At 33.0% G+C, this 25,462-nt stretch overlaps 1 protein-coding gene across 4 annotated transcripts in view; it reads left to right on the top strand.

Moving 5' to 3' along the window:
* The window catches only part of LOC136833233 (DBH-like monooxygenase protein 1), a 1,137,248-nt gene that overhangs the window by 855,858 nt on the left and 255,928 nt on the right, over window positions 1-25,462 (top strand). For all 4 annotated transcript variants that reach the window (XM_067095113.1, XM_067095112.1, XM_067095111.1 and 1 more), the window contains one exon: window positions 18,756-18,789. The gene's annotated coding sequence lies outside the window, so the exon portion shown is untranslated. The remainder of the gene's footprint in view (window positions 1-18,755; window positions 18,790-25,462) is intronic.

The raw sequence follows: 25,462 nt of genomic DNA, 5'->3' as shown, positions 1-25,462 counted from the left end.
GAGAGAGAGAGAGAGAATATGAGTAATCGCTTTCCTCTTCTTCATTTTTTTAACCTATATATCGTGAGAGAGAAAGAGAATTTGCACTCTTAACTTTCTCATCTTCTGCCTGTATTTCAAGAAAGGAGAGAGAACGAGAGAGATAGAGAAAATATGAATAAATAATCGGTTTCCTTTTCTTCATCTTTCTCAACCTACATATCGTCTGAGGGAAAGAGAATCCGCGCTCTTAACTTTTTCATCTTCTACCTATATTTCAAGAGAGAAAGAGAGAGAGAATCGCTTTCCTAGACTTCATCTTTCTCAACCTACATATCGTCAGAGGGAAAGAGAATTCGCACTCCTAACTTTCTCATCTTCTACCCACAGTATATTTCAAGAAGAGAGAGAGAGAGAGAGAGAGAGAAGAGAGAGAGAGAGAGAGAGAGAGAATGCTGTTCAAAATGCAACCAGAAAATTACCCAGTGACTCTGCAGCGAGCACAAAATTAAAGAGGGATTTTGATAATCAAGTTCAGCCAGTTGATTGATGGCCTCCGCCCGAAAGAATTATGCAGCCTTCAATAATACGAGCGGCCGCCGACCTTTGTACAAAGGACATCAAAGTCCTAACTGTAGGATGTCGGCATGGGGCCGAGAAAGAGAGGAAGAGTGTCAGGAAAGCTTCGAGGCACGCCGGTGTACACGCAAAATTTCAAATGGCTGGGATCGACCCACCAATTATACAGCTCGACAGTTCGACAGTCATGAGTGTCGATCGTCAAAGGCCTTCTGGGGAGAGACTTGGACTTCGACGAAGTAAACATTACAATTACTTTGTTTGAAATTGCCGCTGCGAACTTCCTTTTTGTTTCTCCTCCTCCTCCTCCTCCTCCTCCTCCTCCTCCTCCTCCTCCTCCTCCTCCTCCTCCTCCTCCTCCCCCTCCAACAAATATCTTCGTTTGTGGGTGCTAGAGAGAGAGAGAGAGAGATAATTTTGTTCGATTAACTTCTCCTTCTTTATCCTTCACTCTTATCTCGACAGAGAGAATTCGCTCCCTTGACTTCTGCACATTTCTTCTGTATTTCAAGAGAGAGAGAGAGAGAGAGAGAGAGAGAGAGAGAGAGAGAGACTCTCCTAACTTCTCCCTTCCTCCCATTACAAAGGAAGTTAACAACGTCGGCGCCCTCTACACGTCAACAACAGTCATTAATAAAGGCATCAAAAACTTCCCTGCTATTATTTCCTGGAACATTTTGAAAGAAAACTGGCTTCAATTTTTCTTCCAAGAAAAATATGATAAAATTCCATTCTGTCTAACATTTAAACTTTTCTCTCTTTTTTTTATTCTTTACTGTTCTGGCGTGTGATACACACACAATCACAGACTAACACACAATATATATAAATAAATAAATAAATATATAACATATATATATATATATATATATATATAATATATATATGCATATGTATATATATATTTATCTATATTATATATATGTGTGTGTTATCTATTTATCTATCTATATATACATATATACTGTATATATATATATATATATATATATATATATATATATATATATATATATATATATATATATATATATATATATATATTGAGCTATGCTTTTCTTATAAAGATGAAATTCGCCTGAGGTGGAATCTTTAGAAAATATGGCAAGTATGAGATATATTCTTAATAAACTCATTGATGAAAATGGAAAAAATAATTGATTAATCGTTGATGAGGGAATATAATTGAATATTTGGGTTGTCATTGGTGAAGATGAGAAATTAGCTTGATGGTCATTGATGAAGTAAAGAGGACAGCTCGGTAGTCATTGATGAAAATGAATACATGGAGATAAAGTAATTGTGTAGAGCATATTACTTTGTAGAGCACTCGAGAAAGTACGGAAGAAATATATAACGCCTTTGTTCATAAAATAATTGCTTATTAAATCTTATGACATCATGGGAAAAAAAATTTGTTTGTCTAGATTAGGTTGACATGAACTGCAATATATACCCTGCAGTTACTGAAAGGAATACATGAATTATTTGTAGGAATATTTGCTAACTGGACCTTTAAGCTCATTCCTGATGCAAGCATTAGAAATGTCAAGAGCTGGAAGTCAATGCTTCCAGTGCTTGGCTCCTGGGGATATTGATCGATGGTATTTACGGAAAAAGCACACAGTAACTCTATCAGCAAAGGTCTTGTGTGAACTGGGACTGGACGCACTTGAAATAGAATGTATTGAATTTGTTGAAATTTGTTAAATTTTATGTTGCCGTAACTATAAGTATGTTATCAGTGATGATCAGAATGCGTAATGAGATTCCGAGTGTCCAGATAATGGCATCATCATCATCATCATCATCATCATCATCAGGCAAAGGCGACATATATTGTTGGATAATTATTCTGATACACTTTATATGTGATGATGATGATGATGATGATGATGATGATTAGAGCACAACCAGACTAGATAAAGTTGTTAGGGATGCACTGATGATTAATCATAAGTATAAGAAGATAAATAGGATAGGAGACAGTTCAGTGGTAAACTTCTCAAATAATGAAGGGGAAAAGGTCCACTCGGTCTGAAGGAACTGGAGAACGTGTTATTACAGACTGCAGAATGAGGAGATAGATAGATTATATATATATATATATATATATATATATATATATATATATATATATATACATATATATATATATATACATATATATATGTACGTATATGTATATGTATACATGTGTATATATGTATGTATACACACACACATATATATGCTTATGTGTGTATGATTATACAAACATACCAAGCGCCCAGAACCACGATCAATGCACTCACGCTCTAGTTATGATGCCACAAAAAAAAAAAAAATTAGAAAAAAAGAATTAGGCCACGAACTTCGTTTTCCAAAAGAAAAACAGAATAAATCATTCGCCGAAATGATTAAAAAGAGAGAGAAGGAGAAAAAAAAAGAATTAATTCAACGCGGGCCAGCAAATTAGTCATAAGTTATGCCAAAATCTGATTCTAATTATGCTAATCATTTAGGCTTATAACGAAAGTTCTCTTTTGTGGGTCTGCCCATCACATCTAACATTACCATATATTTGGATAATGGAACATGGAAGTGAACGGTAGCATTTTTTTCTAGAGAGAGAGAGAGAGAGAGAGAAGAAGTATTTTTGGTATGGAATTTACCCATCGTTCCCCATCACGTCCTCACATTCGCCTCCGAATGTTTGCCCTTTTTGTTTCCACTGGTATTTTTAGATGACTTTTTGTTTCTCTCTCTCTCTCTCTCTCTCTCTCTCTCTCTCTCTCTCTCTCTCTCTCTCTCTTTTTGCAGCCGAAAACACTATGGCCCAGATTGCTCAGATTGAATGAATTGAGGGAGGAGGAATGAAATACTTTCCTCTTCCCGTGTAGTTTTTTTCGACTTTTGAAACGAGAAACTGTGTCATTTTTCATCATGATGATCTATTAAAAAGATACACAAAACCACAGGGGGCAGCTGAGCTTGTTTTTTTTTTTAAGAAATAAAAAAGGAAAGACCTTCACGGGATGAATTCTTTTAAGGCATAATCTCTGGGTAATTCCATTCACTGGAGGCAAATGGAGCCATATTGTAGCAGACGGAATAATTTTAAATGGAAAAGCCCAAAACTAGCGTGTATTTGTTCTGGCCCGTTTATGCACTCTTTTGTAAAGAGTCTATTTTTATATCTTTAGTTGTTATTATTATTATTATTATTATTATTATTATTATTATTATTATTATTATTATTATTATTATTATTATTATTATTATTATTATTAAAAAAATACTCTTAGTAGCATGAGTCTTAAAATGGAGAAACCAATCCAAAGTTATGTATGGGTACAAATACTATTTATTATTATTATTATTATTTAAAAATACTCATAGTAGCACGAGTCTTAAAATGGAGAAACCAGTCCAAAGTTATGTATGGGTACAAATGCTATTTTTAAATATATTTGTACCCGTACGTAATTGTGAATTCGTTTTTCCATTATTATTATTATTATTATTGTTATTATTATTATTATTATTATTATTATTATTATTATTATTATTATTATTATTATTATTATTTATCACAGTCATCCTATTCGACTGGGTGGTTTTTATAGTGTGGGGTTCCGGGTTGCATCCTGCCTCCTTAGGAGTCCATCACTTTTCTCACTAGTGCGCTGTTTCTAGTAGCACACTCTTCTGCATGAGTCCTGGAGGTACTTCGGCGTCTATTATTATTATTATTATTATTATTAGTAGTAGTAGTAGTAGTAGTAGTAGTAGTACTGCTACTGCTAATAGTAGTAGTAGTAGTAGTAGTAATAGTAGAGTAATGACAAAAATGTAACCTTTACTACATTTGAACTCACGTCTGAGATAGTTTTGCTTGAGAATTTGAATAAACCGTTAATGCTATGATCACTGGTCAAACATTTTCGAAGGGAAGACCCACCTGGATCCTCTCTAGTCACAGTCAGTGACTTTTATTGAAAGAAAAGAAGCAATCATTGTTAACAATTCTTTAAAAACCACTTACACTGTTACCTCAGTTATCCTTTTGCAAGAATTTACGAGTTAAAATATTCTGCTGTGATAAGATGTGCTGTTTAGGTAATTAACTCCGATAACATTTTTGTCAAACACATTTTACACCTTCATTGTTTGGACCTGCAAGTGGTTTTCAAAACTACTTAGGCTCACAAATAACCTTGTTCGTATATTCATTTTGTTTCATTGTTCTACAAGTGAAATTTTTTAAACTAAGTTTTTTATTAAAATTTGTTCGTTATATATATGTTTCGTATTCTATAAATATATTTATATAAGTTTTGTATATATATATTATTTATATATATATATATATATATATATATATATATATATATATATATATATATATATATATATATCATAATTATGAATATGGTATAATATCCCCGATATTGGATGAAATTTAAGAATTTCTTTAAGCAGCGTATTGTTTATGGAATGTCATCCGATGTCTCAGTCAGTTTAGTCATAGAATTCGAGCCTGTAGTACACAGCCTTATAGTGGATGCTGTTATATCAAAATAATAATAATAATAATACATACATACATACATACATACATACATACTCTAGAGTTCAGCTTTGTATAGAACATTATGCCAAATCAGCAAAGAAAATTGCAGCAAGAACGCAGAGTATGGGTGACCCAGAGAAGGAAATACAAGTACCACATTGAAATTTAAATCCATCCTTGAACAATATAAGACGAAGAGACAACCACGCACTATTTGATTCATCGACAGAGTTACCTGGCGGTGCTCGCGTCAACAAAAAACAAGTAAAAAAAATGAGCCGAAGTTTCTTCAGTGCAATCGAGTTTTCTGTACAGCGTATGATCAAGGCTACCGAAAATAGATCTGGTCTCGGTATAATGCTGTATGAGCCGCGGCCCGTGAAACTTTAACCACTGCCCGGTGGTGGCCTTTCCTATATCGTTGCCAGAAGCACGATTATGGCTAACTTTAACTTTAAATAAAATAAAAACTACTGAGGCTAGATGGCTGCAATTTGGTATGTTTGATGATTGGAGGATGGATGATCAACATGCCAATTTGCAGCCCTCTAGCCTCAGTAGTTTGTAAGATCTGAGGGCGGACAGAAACAGTGCGGACAGAAAACAGTGCGGACGGACAGACAAAGCCGGCACAACAGTTTTCTTTCTCAGAAAACTAAAAAAGACGTCGAACTGGACAACGCGAAAAGTGCTCGACAAGACTCGAAAGATCTCCACTTTTATGCGATCGTATATCTTCATTTGCCAAGGATAAATAACAGCCTCTTATTTATGAGTATGGTAATTGCTAGCGGATGCCTTTGCGTGTTTTTGCAGTGATGAATTGCAATGTCTCAGTTTGTCAAAAAAAAAAAAAAAAAAGAAATGAAAAATTATGAATTTGGGATTTTAAGAGTAATTGGGCAAGTTTTTTTTTCTGTAGTTTATGAACAATTGAAGTATAGTGAGATGGTTTAGTTGTAGCCTACTACTGCTATTACCACTACTACTAGTAATAGTAGTAGAAGTAGCACTACTACTATTAATGTCACTGCTGTTATGCGGTATAAGGTTATAGATGTTGGATGGCATTATTATTATTATTATTATTATTATTATTATTATTATTATTATTATTATTATAAAAGTTCATAATTAAATCAGCTTGTGTAGTCGATGGAAGTCCATTAATTCTCGATACAAGCAAAAATAAAACGTAAAAAATAAAATCAACACATAAATGCAAATATTTACCTTAAACATAAGTTTACAAACCAGTCCACTCTTTTAATCCTGAACTCGGCCCATACACACCTTAATTAAACCCCACCTTGTTATCCGAGAAAGGAAAAAGAATAAAAAAAAAAAAAGATAATAAACAATTTCATGCTAGCCATAAACCGAATACGGCCGAATCCATTAGCGTAGCGGAGAGAGAGAGAGAGAGAGAGAGAGAGAGAGAGAGAGATGCCCTCGATATGCAAATTGATTATTTCTTCTCCGGCTATGGGCGATGGCTAACGACTCATCCGGACGCGGGCGGCTCCTAAGGGGGTAGTGATGAGTTTGCGCCCAATCATCATTACCATTGTTATGGTTATAAGGGGCGGAAAATGGGAGGATTTCGTCGAGAGATTGGGCTTTGGTGGTGTGGTGTGGTGTTATGTGTGTGTGCGTGTGCTTGTGTGTGTTTGTTTGTGCGTGTGTGTGTGTTTGTTTGTGTGTGGGTGTGTTTTTTTTGTTTGTGTGGTGTTATGTGTGTGCGCGTGTGTATGTGTGTGTGTGTGTGTATGTGTTTGTGTGTGTGTTGCTTTGCTGTATCCGGTGGTGTGTGTGCCTGCGTTGGTGGTGTTTGTTTGTGTGCGTGTGTATGTGTGTTTGTGAATCTGTCGTATTCGGTAGTGCGTGCATGCATGTGTGTGTGTGTTTGTGGCTTTGTTGTATCCGGTAGTGCGTGTGTGCTTGTGTGTATGTGCGTGTGAATGTGTTTTTGTGATATGTGTATGGCAGTTCTGCATCCGTAGACGAAGCTGTGGCCTTATGCCAGCCAACACGGGTGTTCCTTGTGCTAATGATGCGCTTGTTAGCAGTAAGGAGAGTGTTTGTATGTTACAGGTTGTGAATATTAATGAGCTGGGTTGTTTTTGTTGTTAGATGAAGTTGGCCTTATGCAAGCAGGTGCTTTTGTTATCATAACCTTCCCTGTATGAAAAAAAAGTTTGCCGTTTTGATGTTGATTGTGAATTTTAATTGTTTTTTGTTGTTGTTGTTGTAAGTTGAAGTTAGCTTATTCCAGCACGGGCTCTTTTCTTATATTCAGCATTTGAAAAAGAAGTCTTCCCTGTATGCGTACACAAGGTGTTAGTATATTAAATATTATTATTATTATTATTATTATTATTATTATTATTATTATTGTTTTGATGTTGATTGTGAATTTTAATTGTTTTTTGTTGTTGTTGTTGTAAGGTGAAGTTAGCTTATTCCAGCACGGACTCTTTTCTTATAATCAGCATTTGAACAAGAAATCTTCTCTGTATGTGTATACAGGCGTTAGTATATTATTATTATTATTATTATTATTATTATTATTATTATTATTATTATTATTAAAAATTGATGCATTATAAAGATCAGCGTTCCGAACCAGGGTTTCGCCGACCATAAATCAGGCATTCCGCGAGAAATCGTGAAATAAATTTGTATTGTAAATGTTGGCTTGGTAATGCGAACTGTCTTGTGATGTCATGGTAGATTTTATAGGATTTATATTCATAAATTTTATATATATACATATATACATTATTTATATATATATATATATATATATATATATATATATATATATATATATATATATATATATATATATATATATATATATATATATATATACAGATAGGTAAAGATTCCCCAGGGATATGGGAAATTGTTTCAGTAGTTCCTTAAAGGTATAAAGATTGGGATACACTGATATAGTTCTACTTTCATTTGTATTACATAAACGACTTAATATCTGTGCGCATGTATGTATGTATGTATTTTGATACCGTTTATTAAACTGACTTTTCATGAATTATTTGATATTAAAATGTACAACAGCTCAGTTTTAAGAGACATTATCATGACGCTCAGTCATTACGATCAAGATTCCTTGCTAGCCTGTGCTTCGCTCAGTCTGACAATCTCTTAATATAATCTCGAGTTCTTGTGCATGTTTTCTTTCTTCCCCTTTCCAGTTCTTGTGCACAATTATTTCTTTTTCTCTCAAGTTCTTGTGCATGTTATCTTTTTTCCAATCCTCTCCAGTTCTTGCGCATGTTTTCTTTTTTTCTATAGAAATTCTCTCGTCCTTGTGCATGTTTTCTTTCTACAAATTCTCTCGAATTCTTGTGCATGTTATCTTTTTTCCAATCTTCTCCAGTTCTTGTGCATGTTTTCTTTTTTTCTATAGAAATTCTCTCCTGTTCTTGTGCATGTTTTCTTTCTACAAATTCTCTCAAATTCTTGTGCATGTTATCATTTTTCCACTTCTCATGTGTTCTTGTGCATGTTTTCTTTTTTCTTTAGAAATTCTCTCCCGTTCTTGTGCATGTTTTCTCTCTGTACAAATTCTCTCGAAATCTTGTGCATGTTTTCTTTTTTCCAGTTCTCATGTGTTCTTGTGCATAATTTCTTTTTTCTATAGAAATTCTCTCCCGTTCTTGTGCATGTTTTCTTTTTACAAATTCTCTCGAATTCTTGTGCAAGTTTTCTTTTTTTCCAATCCTCTCCCGTTCTTGTGCATGTTTTCTTTCTACAAATTCTCTCGAATTCTTGTGCAAGTTTTCTTTTTTCCAATCTTCTCCAGTTCGTGAGCATGTTTTCTATTTTTTTTATAGAAATTCTCTCCCGTTCTTGTGCATGTTTTCTTTCTACAAATTCTCTCTAATTCTTGTGCATGTTATCTTTTTTCCAATCTTCTCCAGTTCGTGAGCATGTTTTCTATTTTTTTTATAGAAATTCTCTCCCGTTCTTGTGCATGTTTTCTTTCTACAAATTCTCTCTAATTCTTGTGCATGTTATCTTTTTTCCAATCCTCTCGTGTTCTTGTGCATGTTTTTCCTAATTCTTTCCAACTCTTGTGCATGTTTAATTTTTTCCAGTTCTCTCGTGTTCTAATGCATGTTTTCTTTATTGTAAATCCCTCCAGTTTTTGTGCATGTCTTTTTTTTTTTTTTTTGTTATTCTCGAGCTCTTGCGAATGTTTTCTTTTTCCCCTCAGTGAAAGGGTCATTATGCTGATTTGCACTTTCCCCGCTCTGGTCATCCCTCTTCCACCGACGCTGTCTGTGTTCCTTTCGCTACAAGGAAGGGACGGTGATTTGCTGCATTGGCTAAACATTTTCGTCTTTGTACGTAAGACCGCTCTGCTTTCCTTTCTCTCTCTCTCTCTCTCTCTCTCTCTCTCTCTCTCTCTCTCTCTCTCTGTGTGTGTGTGTGTGTGTATATATATATATATATATATATATATATATATATATATATATATATATATATATATATATATATATATATATATATATATATATATATATTTAAATACACAGTAGATTATATATAGACATGCATGTACTGTATATATGTATGTGTGTATATACAAATATCGATTAATATCGATTTCGCTATTCCTTGGGAATAATTACCACCCAAGGTGAATTATAATTGACAGGGGCTTCTCCACAGGCCAGGATTCTTCGACCTATGACCTGGTTTGGAAACAGTGATAAACAGTGACTTTGACCACCCGGCTGTCAAGAAGGTGATAAAAAAAATGTTTACGAGTATATAAGTGACAAAACAATCATGTGTATATGTGAGTGTGTCCATGTTCGTGTGAAATGTAATGCACTGTATTTATGCTATGAATACAGTGCTTATATCACTATAGTATTTTTGGCTACTTTCTCCTCATTCACCCAATATTTATCTCTGAAAAATATCCCGGTTTCACTTCCTTCCTTTTATTTTTTCCCCCCTCTCGAACAAACAATCACTGGGAGTGTGAGACCAGCATTTTGGGGGGCGAGAGTCTGCGGGCGCCAAAAATAATTCTTTTTCCCTTCGCCCCTCCGGAGTCCCTCGCTGCGCCCAGCGGTAAGGGGTAAGGCCTTGGCCCGCCCCCTTCTGCCATATGGTAACGGCATCATTAACCGGAGAGAGTGATCCGTCTTCCAAGAATGACAAGACTCCAGTTCTTCCAGAACGAGAGAGAATGGAAGCTGGAAAAGGAGAGAAGCGGAGAAGAAGCGCTGTATGGTTGGAGGGGCCTCTGGGGTGGGCTTCCAGGTGGTAGGTCTCCGGTAGGAAGGGGTTTTTGGGGGACTTGGGTGGGATGTTTTGGGGAGGGGGGTATAGGTCTCCGGTGAGAAGGAGGTCTTGGGATGTTTTGGGGAGGGGGTATAGGTCTCCGGTGAGAAGGAGAGGTCTTGGGATGTTTTGGGGAGGGGCTTTGGGGTGGGGAGTGGGATATGGTAAGGGGGGTTTTACAATGGCCAGTATTGGCCTTGCGCTCATTTACGGCACTTTGGGTCAATGGAAAACAGACCGAGGAGGTTTTCCTACCGAGTTACCCGCGCCTTTTACGAAATAAAAGGAAGGAAGGAAGGAAACAGGAGGATTCTCTTGGTACGTCTTAACTTTTTTATTTTTGAAAAAAGTTTCGTTTTTTGTCTGGCTTTTTTCTTCTTCGTGTTTTGTAAAGCTTTTTTCTTCTTTATTCGTGTTTTTTTTTACTTTTTTCCTTCTTTATTCGTGTTTTGTATAGCTATTTTCTTCTTTATTCGTGTTTTGTATAGCTTTTTCTTCTTTATTCGTGTTTTGTAAATTTTTTTTCTTCTTTATTCGTGTTTTTCAACTTTTTTCTTCTTTATTCGTGTTTTGTAAAGCTTTTTCGTGTTTAGTAAAGCTTTTTCTTGTTTATTTGTTTTTAAAGCTTTTTTTTCAAAGCTTTTTAAAGCCTTTTGTCTTGTTTATTCATGTTTGTAAAGCTTTTTTCCAATTCATTTTTTAAAGCCACTTTATTCATGTTTTGTAAAGCTTTTTTTCCACTTTATTCATGTTTTGTAAAGCCTTTTGTCTTCTTTATTCGTGTTTTGTAAAGCTTTTTTTTTCTCTTGATCTTCCAGTAGAGGGTTACTGTATAAGTTACTATTTATAGTTTTGTCAATTCAATTTGGATTTATGAAGTTTTAAAGTTTTATTTCGATCTTCGGTGAAATGATTTGTATACATATTCTTATTGCATGGAACATATTTTATTCTTCTAAGTAGGATTTTTCCTCTGATATTTACTTTGTCTTTCATTTTATCTGATAAGCAAAGTTTATACCGTGAAAAAGATGACTGAATGAACGCCGTATTCTTTGGAAGCTTGAATTTCAATTCAGTGGTCCCTGTCGGCATTTTCCATGAGAATAGGTTCATCTTCTGAATAATAATAATAATAATAATAATAATAATAATAATAATAATATTCTTTGGAAGCTTGAATTTCAAGTCAGTGGCCCCCGTTGGTGGGCTTGTTCCATATGAATTGGGTTCATCTTCTGAATAATAATAATAATAATAATAATAATAATAATAATAATAATAATAATAATAATAATAAATTATTATTATTATTATTATTATTATTGAAACAAGACGACCCTGTAATGAGGCTATAATATCGAGAATTAAAAGCCACTTCGTACATAAATAATTTTAACACTTCTGTGGCTTTTAATTATTATTATTATTATTATTATTATTATTATTATTATTATTATTATTATTATTATTATTATTATTATTATTATTATTATTATTATTATTATTATTATTATCCCTTTCCTTATTTAATGAAAGAAAAGCAGCACCGTCGAATCTCACATCGAGCCAGACAATTGTGACCACAATAAACACCGGGGCCTTTACTCAGCCTTTTCCGAGGGAAAGGGCTTAATAACGCAATAATACCGATAAGTACGCGTCGTAAGGTCGCCCGTGACGCCTGGAAAGCCGTGACTTCCACCCGTAGTAGCATAAAAACAAGCACTGTCTTAGCTAATAACCCATCAAGACGGCGGGGGGGAGGGGGGCGAAGGCATTTAACCCCCATCGATTTTCTTGTTGTTTTCGCTGTCCCGCGCTAGACAGGGCAAACACAGCGTTGCCAATCTCGCAGGCATCTCACTCCTGGGAGGGATATGTTATGTCCGCAGTGTTGCCAGTCTCGCAGCAGAGTTAAAGTGTTTATTTGCGTGAGCGTGTTTTCACTGCTGGGGGACACTCGTTTAATCAGATTTTTTTTTTTTAAACTGCTCTCTCTCTCTCTCTCTCTCTCTCTCTCTCTCTCTCTCTCTCTCTACACATAAACAGTATATATACATATAAATATATATATATATATATATATATATATATATATATATATATATATATATATAATATATATATATACATACATATACACACACACAAATATATATATATATATATATATATATATATATATATATATATATATATATATATATATATATATTTATGCGCAAATGTGTGTGTTTGTTTGTGTGTATTTGTTTATGTGAGAGAGAGAGAGAGAATTTACTCACTATTTTTGTGATGCTGGCAGACTACAGTGGAAGAATCTTCGCACACTTGAATATATTATGTCAACTTACGTTTTTCTCTCTTCCTCATTTGTGTACCTGGTGATAGATTCATTCTCTCTGGAGCTGTTTCAACTCGCTGATGATAAATCTAAAGTTCCTTAGAACATAAGAATGGAATTTTGCACCTGGGAAAAATACGTTTGTTTTATTTCATTGGGATTTCAAGAATGTTAAGCATACTTCGTTGTATTTCAGAGGCTATAGTTTAGGAAAGATAAATTCTACTGTTGAAAAGGTAAATTATATATATATATATATATATATATATATATATATATATATATATATATATATATATATATATACCTTTTATATATATATATATATTAATCTTTCTATATATATAAACTTTTCAAAAGATAATTAAATTATAAACTAAAGATAATTATGATTAACACATATATATATATATATATATATATATATATATATATATATATATATATGTGTGTGTGTGTGTGTGTGTGTGTGTGTGTGTGTGTGTAATGTGTGTGTGTGTGTATAAAGAAAGAGAGAGAGAGAGATACTCTGACCTTCCTCCAATCAAAAAGCGGAATGACAGACAGAGATTATGCAACTCAACCCGGCAGCAGCGCAAAGGGAGCGAGAGAGTGTGTGTAAAGGACTAGAGAGAGAGAGAGGGGGGGGAGGGGAAGAGGATCTTTCTCCTTTTATTCACTGGGTGATCTATAGTGTGATGTAGCCAGTGATGGCTAGATGTCGGTCATCTGTCTTCATCGCCTTAGTTTACCAACCAGAAAAGACTACAGGCTTAATAAAACCACCTCATTTTTTGTCCTTTTTTTATGTGAGACTTTTTTTTGGGACTTTCTTCCTCCTTTTTCTTAATTTTGGTCTGAGAGTGAAATTTTTTAATGTTTTTTTTGTGTCTTTTTTTTTAAATGGTGACTTTCTTCCCTCTTTTTCTTAATTTTGGTCTGAGAATTAATTTTTTTTCGTTGACTTAAAAACCACCTCTTTTTTTTTTGTAAGACTTTTTTTGAGAAGGGGTGACTTTCTTCCTCCTTTTTCTAAATTTTAGCTTGAGAATGAAGTTTTTTTTCTTTGACTTTTAGAATGTTTGGGATAGATTTTTTTATGCCTGGCACTTAATTTTGTTCGTAAGAGAATTACCAGGGAGAAAGAAACATGTTTCATAGGTATAACAGCTTTTTTTTTTATTTCATTGAAGTTTCTTTCAATGTCATTTATTCTAATTTGTAGTTCTGTAGCGGTCAGAGATGAACGTATCTCATTTTTCAAATTATACATTTCATTAATATGTTTAAAAATTATATAATTTTCGTTTCCCATCTTCCTTGAAATTTGCTTTTAAGAAATCGGATTTTAATATCAAAGAAAATTTTAATTACTGTGAGCTCAAATAACAGTATGTCCACCTGTGGTAAAATCCAATAAGGAAATAGTTGCGTTTGCAGTTCCTTCAAAATTGAAGAAGAAGAAGAAGAAGAAGAAGAAGAAGAAGAAGAAGAAGAAGAAGAAGAAGAAGAAGAAGAAGAAGAAGAAGAAAAAAAGAAGAAAAGAGAATAAAAACCGGAAACTATTCTTTTCTGTGCTTGGAAACAGACGACACAGGGAACAGTCTTGTTTTCATTTGGGTAGAGTCCTGGTGGTGGAAATACCTCCCCAGTTTTCGAAGGATTCTGGGTTTTCTCGGCTGGTTACTTGTGTCGTATTTTCCTTTCCAGCGGACTTTTTAAAAGCCTTGATGGTTCATTGATGGTCCGCCGGACTGTACGGGGCAGTGTTCGTAATGTGAAAGTAATTCAGAGGACGAGTAAATAATGTATGCCTGCATATATATGTATAAAGTATGCATATATATATATATACATATATGAAATTTTTTACCACACTGTCATTTATATATAATCATGAAGCTACAAATGTCGCTTAATATCAAATTCACTCTACCTCGGGAATATTCCCGATGGGGAATTATCACCGAAGGGGAATTTATAAGTGATAAATGGACTGGTACCGCTCAGTGGGTAGAACGTCGATTGGAGTCACTGGATAAGTATCTGTGTCGTGGGTTCGAGACTCGGTAGTATCAGTCCATTAACCACTTATAAATTCACCTTCGGTGATGATTCCCCATCGGGAATATTCCCGAGGTAGCGTGAATTTGATATTAAGCGACATTTGTAGCTTCATGATTATATACATACACACACATATATATATATATATATATATATATATATATATATATATTTATGTGTATTTATACATGTGTGTGTTTTATATAACCACGTGTATTAAGTGTGTGTGTGTAATAAGAATTTTAACATACAGTTTACATGGATGAATTTTATATAATCACATATATTATATATACAAATATCGTTTTAATATCCAGTTTACCTCTGATATATATAAATATATATAAATATAATCATATATATATATATATATATATATATATATATATATATATATATATATATATATATATATATATACAGTTCACGTCTGATTGTGTAAACAAAACCACATAACGTGGCTCCGGATTCTGTATATTTTCCCCAACGAATCTAGCATCTAGACACATTCAAACTGAGAATAAAAGCGGATTTATATCCGAAATAATACGACGTTTATCTTTTGATGTTTACGAATATTGCCGGACTTTACGAGACAGATAACTATGCAAAAGAGGAATCCTTTGCTATTATTATTACTATGAATTCTCTCGGAAGGTGAATTATATCAGCGGGAAGAATCTCATTCACCTTCCAACCTTTTTCCCTTGTCAGATGATGATGATACCGAGATAAAATTCTTTCGTCCGGGATCTAGAGCTATAACTATCGAAGTCAGAGAAAGTTTTGTTTAATAAAAAACAGATAAACTTTATTTATGGGTCTTTTTTTCTTGGCCGGTTATTTTTGGCTTTCATGTTTTGCCCCGTATGGATGGATTGTGGAGCCGTCTGGAGTTCTGCTTTGTAAGCACATATTTATGTATATATGTATGTATGTATGTATACATTGTATGTATGTATTTGTGTGTGTTATTATTATTATTATTATTATTATTATTATTATTATTCACAAGATGAACTCTATTCATATGGAACAAGCCCACAGAGACCATTGACCAGAAATTCGAGCTTCCAAAGAATTTATTATTATTATTATTATTATTATTATTATTATTATTATTATTATTATTATTATTATTATTATTATTATTATTATTATTATTATTATTATTATTATTATTCAGAAGATGAACTCTGTTCATATAGAAGCCCACAAGACCCACTTCAAGCCAAAGAATATTATTATTATTATTATTATTAAGCTTATTATTATTATTATTATTAATTCAGAATATGAACCCTGTTCATTTTAACAAGCCCAGGGGCCAAAATTCAAGCTTCCAAGATAATAAGAAATAATAAGAAATACAAAAAGAAGAGATCAGTTATCATCAAAGTGAAAATAAATGAACAAATTATGTATGAACGCATTTATGTATGTATAGATGTTTGTATAAGGTCTTTATCCTTAATATCTGAACAGGCAATAGTCAAAAAGGATATTTTTTTTTTTAACTCGGTACATATCTTTTCTGTTGGAAAATATTTAGGTTTTATAATCGTCAAGATTTTTGCTTATTCTTCATGTAAATATGTTTACGTTATAGCGACCATTTTCACTGTAAATTAAGTTTAATCGCTTTTCCACATTTACGTACCAAAATGAAACGCAAATCGGCTTGAGTGATTTAGTACAAAAGAATGGCGAGGAGAGCTTGAATTCAGTCACATTGAGGTCCACATTAAGCTCCTTTTAAAGCGCACATCCTCAGAGAAGGACCGGTTTACCAGTGTCACAAAGCAGCCTTTGAGATAGAGCTCGCTCTCTCTCTCTCTCTCTCTCTCTCTCTCTCTCTCTCTCTCTCTCTCTCTCTTTGCCATATCTTTTATTTTTCTCAACTTTTTTTTATCATACTCTCATTCTTTGTCTGGTTCTCCATTTGCATTCTCTCTCTCTCTCTCTCTCTCTCTCTCTCTCTCTCTCTCTCTCTCTCTCTCTCTCTCTGCTATATCTTTTATTTCTCTCATCTTTTTTTATCCTATTCTCTCACTCTTTGTCTGGTTATCCATCTCTCTCTCTCTCTCTCTCTCTCTCTCTCTCTCTCTCTCTCTCTCTCTCTCTCGCTGATAAGGAGGGGCTTAAAGCAGTCATGCCAAGTGCTATTAAGTGTGCTACTACCCGCATGGCGGACATGGGTCTCTATTTTTATCACTTCAGAACCAAACCACTCATGGCGTTTAGCGTTCATTGGGCGCTGTAAATTTATATAAGGCTTCCTTTAGTCTGATTTCCTTTTTCAGGACGACAGACAAGGATAGTGTGCAGACTTACGTACGCACACTGGCACACGTGCACACGCAAACACACACACACACTATATATATATATATATATATATATATATATATATATATATATATATATATACATATATTATGTAATTTATATTATATAATTTATATATATATATATATATATATATATATATATTTATGTATAATATGTAATGTATATATATACACATATAGTATAAGTATATATATATATATATATATATATATATATATATATATATATATATATATATATCTGGGTCACTAATTCTTTATTATTTAAATGGCTCCTGTGGTGGAGCTTGTTCTATATGAATAGGGTTCGTCTTCTGAATAATAATAATAATAATAATAATAATAATAATAATAATAATAATAATAATAATAATAATAATAATAATAATAATCACCATATTCTTTGGAAGCTTGAATTTCAAGCCAATGACCCCTGTTGGCTTGTTCCTATGAATAGGGTTCGTCTTCTGAATAATAATAATAATAATAATAATAATAATAATTTTGGAAAGCTTACATTTCAAGCCAACGGCAGCTGTGGGCTTATTCCATATGGATAATGTTCATCTTCTGAATAATAATAATAATAATAATAATAATAATAATAATAATAATAATAATAATGATAATAATAATAATAATAATAAGGCATCACGGCACAATCTTAACCGGGGAGAGATTAAGAACAAAAGTCATAATTCCCTTGTCGCCTCGGAATCTTCATCACTTAAAAGCCATGATATATCGGCGTGTCTTTTGCAGCAAATTTACATCTTGAGCAACGCCGAGGCCGAAGAAAGAAAGAAAGAAAAAAAAAAGAAAGACACTGTGGCGGAGGAAGCATTAAAATGCAATAAGTTCGCGTCAGAAGTTTGTAGATGCTTAAGACAACTTCGCGCTTTACATTTATCACCGTGATAGGTACACCACCACCACCACCGCCGCCGCCACCGGTGCTAAGCAAGGAGGAGGAGGAGGGAGAGGAGGAGGAGGAGGAGGAGGAGGTGAAGCAGCACTTTGTGAAATATGAATCGGCATCCGAGTTGTTGTCATTCTTTTCCTTCGACTTTCGTAGTCTTGTGTGTATGTGTGTGTGTGTGTGTGTGTGTGTGTGTGTGTGTTGTAGTGGAATATTAATGTCTTTATATGTGTGTTTGCTTGTGTACCTGGATGTGTATGTGTGTATGTGTGTATGATGTATGTGCGATGCATTGTTTCGTTTCTCGTTTGTGGCAAGGTATGTGGACATTTTTACCTGTTTATTGTTTTGTTTATGTACGTGTATGTTTATATAAATGTATATATATATGTGTGTAATAATATATATATATATATATATATATATATATATATATATATATATATATATATATATATATATATCTTCGTACTCAGTTTAAATGCTTTTAAACGTCAAGTTCTAAAAGGAAAAACATACAGACCCAGGGCATATATATATAAATATACATATATATAAGTATTCATAAATTCTTTTTAGAAATATATAACAGCATACTAAACCACGCCCTCTTCTCTCTCTCTCTTCCAGGCTGCAGTCTTTGTTCAATAACCCAACTCCCTCGGTAAGTGGCAGTATGAATAGCTTGATTTCGCCTTGTTTTTCAAAGTCCTTTTTCTTATTATGAAACTTTTCGCGAACTGTTATTACTCCGGCGTTTTATTAAAACCACCTGTTGACTTCAGCATGACCGGAGGTCCTATAGAAACGAGCTGGAGAGAACTGCGTTATATATATATATATATATATATATATATATATATATATATATATATATATATATATATATATATATATATATATATATATATATATATATATATATGTATGTATATATATATATATATATATATATATATATATATATATATATATCTATATATATATACACACTGTATATATATATATAAGGTTTCAATTTTTCTTTCTGTTTTCCCGTTGTCATTATTAATATATAGGAAAAAATGGATACCAGCTAATTTAGTTTTTTCTTTATTTTTTTTTTATTTAAGTTGTCTTATTTAGGTCGTTGGGTAAAAAAAAGTGCCAGTGTGTGTTGATATATTTTTTCCGTGTGTGTGTTTTCCTTGTCTCCATCGTCGTTTTAGGTCATGAACTAGATAGGTATAAGGATACCTTTTTTATTACGTTTGCGTGGGAGCCAGTTTTTATTTTCTACCAATTACTTTTTTAGTTCCCTTGTGCGTCCTTTCATTATAGGGATTTTTTTTTCACTACTACTACTAAAATGGTGAGATGGGATGGGATGATTGACATCAAATAGGCAACGGGTACATCAGAGAAGCTTAATTTGGGCCTCAGGTGATTATTTCAGGTTAAATTAACGAAGAAGTCCCGTGTCTTATTTAGGTGTTGGGGTTTCACCGTCAAATTTTATCTAGGCGAATTCTCTTGCCTCGTATAGAGGTTGAGTCATCTTTTTTCCTTTTTTCATTTTGTTTTCTTTGTCGTCGTTTTTAGGTTTCATGAACTAGATCAACCTGAAGGAGTTCTTTTTTATTTATATTCAAGATGTTTGTCGTGTAAAAGAAGTTTTTATTTTCTTCGAGAAAAAACTTTTTACGTTTAGTCCCTCCCGTCCTTTCAAGCATCAATAGATATTTTTTCAGTTGCTGTACTAAAATGAATCGAGATGGGATGGGATTGATTGACATCAAATAGTGACCTTATTTGGTAACATCAGAGACTATAATTTGGGCCTCAGGTGATTATTTCAGGTTAAATTAACGAAGAAGTCCCGTGTCTCTCGTTTAAGAAGCGCTGAGGGGGGGTCATATGTCTTTTTTTTTTAAATTTTATCTAGGCTCAATCCTTGCCTTTTCAAATTGGCAGGTTGAGTCATCTATGTTATTATTATTATTTTTTTTTTTATTTTATTTTATTTTGTTGTTATTCAGTGATGAGCCCTTTCATATGGAACAAGCCCATAGCCCTGGCTTAAAAAATTCAAGCTGAAAGAGTTCTTTTTGTATTTAAATTCAAGATGTTTGTGTTGTAAAAGAAGTTACTCACTGTAAACAAGAATATAAGCCCTTTTACGTCTTAAACCCATCCCCATTGGCTTAAATTCAAGCATCAAAAGAAGATATCATTTTGCCAATTGTGGTTATTATTATTATTATTATTATTATTATTGTTATTCAGGTGATATTTCATTCATTAAGTGACCTTAAAATTGCTGAACTTCATTACTATTATTGAATTCTAAATAACGTTATTAATCTGTAATTTTTTTTAAATTTTCAGAAGATAAGCCCTATTCAAAATTCGTGATCATTGGCTTAAATTCAAGCTGTAGACAAGTCATATATCTTTTTTTTTTAACTTTGCCATGATTCTATTTTATTCTCAATAAGCCTTTCCCATTTTCAAACCCATAGTTGGCAAATTCAACTAGCAAAAAGAATATTATTATTATTATTATTATTATTATTATTATTATTATTATTATTATTATTCAGAAGATAAGCCCTATTCATATGGAACAAAACCATAGGGGCCATTGGCTTAAAAAGCTGCAAAGTATATTATTATTATTATTATTATTATTATTATTATTATTATTATTATTATTATTATTATTATTATTATTCAGAAGATGAGCTCTATTCATATGGAACAAACCCATAGGGGCCATTGGCTTAAAATTCAAGCTGCCAAAGAATATTATTATTATTATTATTATTATTATTATTATTATTATTATTATTATTATTATTATTATTATTCAGAAGATAAGCCCTATTCACATGGAACAAACCTATAGGGGCCATTGGCTTAAAATTCAAGCTGCCAAAGAAAATGGCGTTCAGTTAAAAGAAGTAATAGAAGGTAATAGGAAATAAAATGCACAAATCAACCTATACAAAAAAAAAAAAGAAGTCTTAATCGTTTCTGGGCATCTGGGCATCTGGGCATCTGTGCAGTATATTGCCGTGACAGTTTTTAATCGCCACTGGACATCTGCCTCTATATTACCGCAGCGGTTATTTGCATTGATCGTTCTCAAAATCCGCCGCCTCCGGTACTTTATGTTCAGGCTTTTAAATATCTAATGCAAATGGCGTCCGGTTTTGTGCGGTAGCACATAATGTTCTTTTTTGTCAATTTATGCCGAAAGTTTGGCGTATGTGGTGCGTTTCCGAAAACAAATGTTGCGTGCTGCGTGCTTATTTCCAGTGCCGAATTTTTTAGTGTTTTGGTGGATAAATTTAGCAGTTATTTTCGAAGAGGTCTGGAGAGGGGAGTTGTTTGTTATTGTGATTCCTTTCGTTGGTGTGTTTTGTATATAAACACACACACACTAATATATATATATATATATATATATATATATATATATATATATATATATATATATATACACACACAGTATATATACACTATCAGAAAAATTTCATGTATATATATATATATATATATATATATATATATATATAGTTAATTATTTTAATTTGTTTATATACTGTATACATACATATCTAAATATATATACTGTATGTATATACATACTTAGTATATATAGTGTATACTGTTCATATACACATATATATGTATATATATATTATGCATACATATGTATGTGTATTTCTGTATGTATGTGTATTTCTGTAAACACCCAGAGATTTTAGTTTTGCCATCTCTCTCTCTCTCTCTCTCTCTCTCTCTCTCTCTCTCTCTCTCTCTCTCTCTCTCTCTTACAGGAATTTCAGAAACATTTTACCTCCCGGAGGTTGACGGGTTATTGGCAAGTGACAGCTCGACTGAGGGACGAAATGTGAAGAATTGTAGTTTGCTCCATATTTTCCAGGTCTGTACGAGTGAAGGGGCAGTGTATGTGAACCGAGCAGACAGCACAGACTTCCCTTTCCCCTTCCCCCTCCCCTCCCCCTCCCCTCCCCCTCCCCTTCCCCCTCCCTTTTTTTCACTGGAAAATTATCGAATTCATCCTGTTTCAGTTAAAGGCGAATGTCTCTTTTTTTTTTCGGCATTTTCAGTCATTATCGTCTTTTTTTTATTTTGAGTGAATGTAGAATGCTTTTTTTTTCTTGATTCCTCTGATTATTGTTGTCAGCTGATGCAAAATATTTTTTAATAAGTGTCTATTATGAGGTTTTTAGCTGCTTTGAGTGCATGGAAAATTTCTTTTCATTGTTTTCCATTTTTGTGATTTTCATCAATTTAATTGAATCTACATTTACATAAAGGACAACCGGAAGAATTGATTAATATTTTCATTCGTCTTTTTCAGCACTTTCATGTTATTATTATTATTATTATTATTATTATTATTATTAATATTATTATTATTATTATTATTATTATTGTTTGTTGTTGTTGTTGTTGTTGTTGTTATATACTTGCTCTTCATCCCTGCCCTGATTCGTTTCATAGTTACAACTACCGGACCAATAATGTGAGGTTGTAGAGCTTCTCTCTCTCTCTCTCTCTCTCTCTCTCTCTCTCTCTCTCTCTCTCTCTCTCTCTCTCACACACACACACACACACACACACACACACACACAATATAAATTTATTTCCTGCAAGAGAGAGAGAGAGATGAAGATTTTTTCTCTGAAATTCTTTTTACTTTTTTTTACTTTTCATGTATTTCTGTGACGTATGCCTCATATATTTGTGCGATGTTTTTTCTTGTTGTATTTGTTGGATGCAGTTCTGAGATATATTTCTCTTGATATATACCTCGGACTTGTTTATGTTTACGTATTTCCGTGATGTATTTGACTGATATGCAGTTTCCTATTCATTCCTAGCTATATTTACTTGATGTGTTTGTGGTATACACTACTCTTGATATACATTCTGTGTAAATATATTCATATATTTATGCAAGGCATTTCACTAACAATATATTTCTATGGTGTATTTTCTAGATATAATTTTGTAGTGGTGTTTTCTTTGATCTATTTCTGGCGTATTTTCCATTTAAAATATTCTTGATATATTTCTGTGCTGTTATTTTTTTAGGGATATAGATACAATTCCGTGGTGTTTTTCTTTGATCCATTTCTGGTATATTTTCCAAATATATCTCTGCGAAACGTTATCGGATATATTCGTGATATATTTATGTGAAATGTTTTCGGATATATTCGGGACATATTTCTGATATTTTCTTACAGTTTCTGATATATTTCTGGGAAATATATCCCGACCAGCCTATAGATCTTCTAAGTCTTCTATCTCTTGGTCCATAGAATTACGGTCTTCTAGGAGGGGGTGGGGAGGGTCAGGGGGGGGGGGAGGAGGTCTTCCCCACGAGTGAACACGAAAGCTGGGACGAGGGGGATGAGAGATATGGGGATGTGGTGGGGGAGGGGTTGTTGGGGGAGGATGGTCGGTTAAGGATGCTGGAGAGATCCTAGGGGAATCTTAAATGAATAAGAATGCCAAGGAAAATGAAAAATCGTCTTACTTATTCATGGTTCATCGTTATTCATCTTTATTTGTTCGTTTTTTATCTGTGAGTTTGATGTTTTTTTGTAAATATTTTATTTGTTAATTTTTTTGTGATTTTTTTATGTATTTTAACTTCTATATTTTTCTTGATTTTTAAATGGTTTTTAAATATTTTTATTGGAATTTTTGCGATATTTTTAAATAATTTCTTTTTAATTTTTGTGATGTTTTTAAATATTTTATTTATTTTTATTTTTTGTGGTTTTAAATGTTATATACACACACACACACACACACACACACACACACACACACACACACACACACACACACACATATATATATATATATATATATATATATATATATATATATATATATATATATATATAAAGTATTTTTTACCCACTCGTCGTTTTAGTGTAAAAAGTGAGATGAATGGTTTATGGTAAAATTTTTGTTAAATATGTTTTTCCCAACATTTCATATTTTATCTTATAAATCTTTGGAAAATAACATTTCAGCTAAGATTTTCGTCTGCCTCTTCTTCACAAAAATAGGACATAATCTGATGTTGTGCTAACATCATGTTTTAACATAAATCTCTAACACGAATTGGGCCAGATTTATTGTACTACCTCTCGCCAAAGTAAAAAAAAAAAAAAAAAAAAAAATAGATGGCGAATAGAATAATTCAGAGACGAAATTGGGAGTTGGGTTGGAACCTGGATATTAGGGAGAAGAGGGACATATTAGGGAAAATGGAGAATGTTCTTCAAGATATGGAAGTCCAATGGACGTGATGCGAGTCCCAACTGATAACTTTATATATTATGGATGAACGCATATAGGGATACCAGGGGGTGGGGGAGGGTTGGACCTGAGAAAGGAGGGGGGGATAGATGTTCAGGAGGCTGGGTGATGCTACTGCAAGTGTTCCTACTTTTTTTTTAAAGGGGGCAGGGGAATGGGTGCTCTTCTAGTGTTCCTACTTTGTTTTTTTTTTGGGGGTTATGGGGTTGGATGCTCTTTGCGAGGGGGAGATGAGATGAAGGAGAATAAAGCAAGGATTTTCTTAATATAAGGTTCAATAAACTCTCGAGAGAAATTTTAGGTAAATATGGATATTTATATAAGGTTAGTAAGTATAGATATTTATATAAGGTTATGACTGAAGATTCATATCCGTTGAATCTTTACGTTGGAAAATATTTAATATTTAAGTAGAGGAATATTTGTTCTTTTTCTCTAGTGGTCTGAATATTTATCAAGAGGTAATATTTCCATTACGTCTCTTTTATATTGGTTAAAGTTATATCCGTTGAATCTTGACGCTGGAAAATATTAAATATTTATGTAGACGAATATTTGTTCTTTTTCTCTAGTGGTCTGAATATTTATCAAGAGGTAATATGTCCATTAACTCTTTTATATTGGTTAAGATTATATCTGTTGAAGCTTTACGTTGGAAAATATTAAATATTTAAGTAGAAGAATCTTTGCTCTTTTTCTGTCGTGGTCTAAACATTTATAGAGAGTTAATATCAATACTGGAGCTTATTATCTTTATTTATCTACATCGGAAAATATCTAATATTTAAATAGGCGAATCCTTGCTCTTTTTCTTTTCGTAGATTAAATATTTATCAAGGAGGAATATTGCCACAGAAGCTTCTTTTTTTCTTTATGGTTAAAATGCAAACCAAGCGATGAAAAAAAATTATTCATTGTATAAAAGATTCGTGAACATTTCTCTTTCTGGGTGCTATTTAAGAATGAATGAGAAACCAGAATGA

This window comes from Macrobrachium rosenbergii, chromosome 51 (assembly GCF_040412425.1).
Source record: "Macrobrachium rosenbergii isolate ZJJX-2024 chromosome 51, ASM4041242v1, whole genome shotgun sequence".
In the NCBI taxonomy this organism is placed as follows: Eukaryota; Metazoa; Arthropoda; class Malacostraca; order Decapoda; family Palaemonidae; genus Macrobrachium; species Macrobrachium rosenbergii.
This window is presented reverse-complemented; position numbering and strand designations above follow the sequence as displayed.